We start from the raw sequence: 4910 nt of genomic DNA, 5'->3' as shown, positions 1-4910 counted from the left end.
GTGATTTAACCCTAATTCGGTTTAATTTCGGAAAAACTGAAGTCCGGAACGGACGGTCCAGAGATACACGCGGACCGTCCGTTCCAGCACGTGGAACGGACGTTCCGCTCACGTGGACCGTCCGGTCTGGTTCGGGCGGACCGTCCGTTCTGGACTTTCTGGTCCGTCCGTTCCAGCCCCTTCCGTCTCGGTTTTTCGTCGTTTTCTCTCGTGCATTTGTCCTTCCCTGCGTGTGTGACCCTGTAGGCTCATTCGATATAGCAGTATAACCCGAAATCTCTATTTCGGGTATACAAGTCATAGGCGGTCTCTAGCAAGATACTATGACTACCTATCTCGAATAGAGTTTGTTCGTGATCTTACGACTGCCAGTGATGATTCCGGTTGATGATCCTTTTGTATCGCGATATCATATGTCGAACATATGGCATGGACAAGCCACCTTATCTGATTCGACTGCTTTCTCGTTCACTGAGTTCGACTGTCTGAAATTGACGACGTTCGTCTATAGTGCGGCCACACATTTCTACAGTCTCGCTCACACGAGGGGCCCAGCGATATCTCTCTCTTTTACGAGAGGTACAAATCCCGTCTTGACTATCTACAATCCAGTACATGATTCGTTTCGTACCTGATACACGGCTTTATAGTTCTCCTGTTACGCAGAACGTTTGACGTATTCAAAGCACGCAACTCCTCATGTTGGATTCCGTAGATATCTCAGGTCTTAGGATCCAATCATGGAACCGCCATATGAGATTCAAGTCATGACGCTAGTCCATGTGACAATCTCGTGCGGGTCAATCCCGTATTCTGTTCTCCAATGAATACCTATGACTGTGATCGTATCCAATACCTATGATCATCTCTATGATCATCAATCACACATCATACTAGTCTTATTATGTCGTTATTCCCATAACAACACAAGACTAGGGAGTTTAGTATCATTCATAATGATACATGGATTTCATAACAGATCTAGTATGCAAGAACATGTAATGAATCAAATACTCTCATAAAACCATAGAAAGTATCAATACATTGAATGTATCTAAAGAAAGCTCATAAACAGTACATCATAGAGCACTAAACCAACACATATGATGTTAGTGTGAAACAAAAATTCACACTAAAAGTTGTGCTTCTATGGACGATCAGCGATTTTCCTGCATATGATATGCTATCTGGATGGAGCGCACATGGAAGATTGGCGTGTCCATATTGTATGGAAGAAACTGATGCATTTTACTTAAAGCACGGCCGAAAATTGTGTTGGTTCGATTGTCATCAACGGTTTCTTCCAATGCGTCATCCATTACGGCAAAACCGTACTGCGTTTGTGAAAGGTAGAATTGTTAAAGAGTATGCTCCAATATTGCAGACAGGCTTCCAAATTTATTCTGAACGGATAAACAGCGGTGTTATTGACGATTTGCAAGAATCCGTTCGATGTGGAGGTAATTTTGGGCATACAAAGTTCAAAGGATTTTGTGATTGGCATAACTGGTATCAACGGAGTATTTTCTAGGATTTACCTTATTGGAGTTCGCTTACACTCCGACATAATCTGGATGTGATGCATATAGAAAAGAATTTCTTTGATAACATCATCAATATTATTCTGAATGTCTCAAGGAAGACAACGGATAATGTCAATCCGAGGAAGGACATGAAGAAAATCTGTAAAAGAAAAGAGTTGGAGCTAACACATGACGGTAAGGCACCAACTCCAATCTTTAGATTACTGGGTCCTGGAAAGAAAGAAAGTTTTGATGAAGTGGTTGCAGGAAGAAATGAATTTTCCTGATGGATATGCCTCCAAAAATAGGTTGTTGCGTTGATATGGAGTCAACAAAGCTTATAGGAATGAAGAGCCATAATTGTCATGTTTTTATGCAATGTCTTATTCCGATTGCTTTTGCCGAACTGTTAAAACCGAGTGTACACGAAGAATTATGTCGTATAAGTTTATTTTTCAGAGATATTTGTGCCAAAAATTTAAGAAGAAGCAATTTGGAAGTTCTGAAGATCAACATCCCGGAGATACTATGTGCCTTAGAAAAGGTATTTTCGCCTTCATTTTTCGATGTGATGGAGTGATGCGCATGCACAGAGATCTAAATTTGTAACCCGATTCGTACCACTATCCGCAAGTATACGGTAGTTGTAGTACCGGGGTCGATCACGAGGACTAGGTTGTGTTAATCCATTCTTAAACTAGATCAAAGGTGATGGAAAATATTGATTACAAAGTGTTTCTGAAAATGTAAATATGAAAAGAAGGTCGAGCAAGCAAGTAAAATTAATGACTTGTAAACGATGGTTTGAGGCGTTGTAGGTTCGGGATCCCTCATGAATCGCATGGACGGTTAGTGATGCTACGATGTCTTAGGGTTCGTCTTCCAATTAGGGGTTTCAAGCACTTCTTCTAGAGTTTGTCTCTCCCGAGCTTAAACTCACTACCTAGAGAATCGATTCACCCATCTCCCAATGATCTAAATGATCTCTAGATGCATTAATGTACCCTATCATGAACCCTAAGCAAGCTAAGCCATCTCCCAATGTGAATAACTCACTCATTTGACATTTGGTTCCAAACATCATTCCCATATCCCTATGATCAATATGTTCTATGGTCATATCAATTAGAATTTCATCCAAATCAATAGCATTAAGCACAAAACATCAAACCCATGGAAGAAAACTCAAAGACATCATAGATTAAGCTTAGGTGTCCATACAAAAGTGGGGATCCCTCACCCACAACAAGGTTACTACTCCATAACTAGGGTTTCAAAACAGAAAGCAAAATGAAGAAACATGGAAAAAGGAGAAGAAATGCTCAAGATGGTCTTCAATGGTGGTCTTCTTCTTCTCCTAGTCTCCTTGATCTCGAAAATCCCTCTTTTCTCCTCTCCAAAATGATTTCTCTCCCAAAGTGTGTAGCCCCCCTTCTCTCTCCTCCAACTCCTCTTTTTATGAAAGTCCAGAATTAGGTTTTCTCCTCAAAACACGGGCTTTTCCTTTTTGGATCGATTTTGATTTCAGGCGGTCGCTCAATTTTTTGTTCAGGGTCGCCCATTTGTCTTCAGGGTCGCTCATTTTCCTCTGCACATGCGAAAAGCAAGCGATCGCTAATTAAATGAGCGACCGCTCACACACCGGGCGACCACCCATAAAATGGGCAGGTCGCTCATTTTCTTTGAGCTTCCCGAGCCTTCTCGAACTCTTGTTCTTCCGTGCCGTGCTTCATGAGGATTCATCGTGGAGTCTTCCTGCGAGGAAAAACAAGCAAAACAACCTACCCATGGCTATCTAACATCCTATGATGCCTAGAATGTGAGAAGAATTGTTATGCACGACGTTAGAAAAACGGTGGAAAACCGTGTGATCAAATCCCCCCAGACTTAAGGTTTGCTCGTCCTGTGTAGTATAAAACTATCAAAGGGGTGATAAGATATAGTCGGAGCCCAAATGGGAGTTTAGAGTGGGTTGGTTGTCCGGGTTAAAATTGCTGCGAATGAAATCGGGTTCGGTATACTCTATCTTTTCCAACATTCAAGCGAAAGCCTATCAATGGGATTTTCATTGCTTCCTGCGGTCTAGAAATGGAGTAAATCCTACTTGCCGAGCGTGTCTCCTAAACACATCCCAAATGAGGTCTCCAAAAGTTACTTAGCCTATAACTCCACTGTTTTCCCTTGCCCCATATCTTTCCTTTTTATTCGTGTTTTTGTGTTTCCTTTTTTTTCTTTCTTTCTTTCCTCTTCTCTTTTTTTTCATATAATGCAATCCCGGGCTTGTAGGACGTTGGAATTTGACAAGTTCAGTTTTTTCTCTTCTTTTTTTCTTTTTGTGTCCTTGTCCCACAACTTAGACCCGAGCCTTCGTTTTCGACGCACTCATATCCCCGAGTGATTTTCATTAACGAGATGATGACAGAGGAGTGTCGGGATGCATCGTATTTTCTAGGGCTTGTTGCTTCCTATAGGCTTCCTAACTTAGAGTCAAAGGGTGGTTTTTAGGGAGACGTTTCGTGCTTGGTTCGTAACCTCTACTCCATCTAGACTTTAGGAGACAAAATCATCCCACGTGACATTCATTCGCTCTAGGATTGGATCAGCTATTTCTACCTCACTCGTCAATCCATTCAACTCTTTAGATAAATCTAAACTTAGCTCCTAAAACCTTTCCAAGTCAATCCTTACTCCATATCCCCCACATCGTCATCCGATCAAATATTTGAGAGGAAAAACCTTATGCAAGTGTATGCATGCATTCCTAGACCGTGACAGTCCATGCAAGTATGTACAAGATGCAAGACTCTTTTTTCTTTTTTCTCATTTTATCTTTTTTTTTTCCGATGAATATGGAATGCATGATTCTAAGTGTAAATGATTCACGATGTGTAGAGTTCATGGGTACGATGTACGTTAGTGTCTCTCCTCCCCCCAGACATGAATCAAACACCGTCCACAATGTTGAGTCTCGGCTAGTGGAGAGATTCCAAAGAAGAAATAAGGAATGGATGGATTGAAAGGGGTGAGTGTGTTATATTTTTCGATGGGGTGGAGTGGCATTCCAATTTCTCTTTTGCGGGTGTCGTAAGCCCATGAAACCTATGCAATGTGAGAAAACTACAATGTTATGTGATGTTAGCTGAAATGAATGCAAAGGAGTGAGAGTTAAGAGAGGGAACCGAGCGGGCCTTTAGCAGGACCCATGGGATGAGGACTCCTGTCCGGAGTCTGTGCCGAGGTCTGATGAGACTTCAAAACGGATTATTTCTTCGGTGAGAGGAGGTAACACAAAATAGGCCATGTCGAATGATCGATACCTACTCTTGACGTCAACGAACCTCCATAGTATGTCCCCGTTTTTTTCTTTGACAAAATTGTTCTCCAAAA

This window comes from Tarenaya hassleriana, unplaced genomic scaffold (assembly GCF_000463585.1).
Source record: "Tarenaya hassleriana unplaced genomic scaffold, ASM46358v1 Cleome101, whole genome shotgun sequence".
Classification (NCBI taxonomy): Eukaryota; Viridiplantae; Streptophyta; class Magnoliopsida; order Brassicales; family Cleomaceae; genus Tarenaya; species Tarenaya hassleriana.
Note: the sequence above shows the minus strand (reverse complement) of the source record.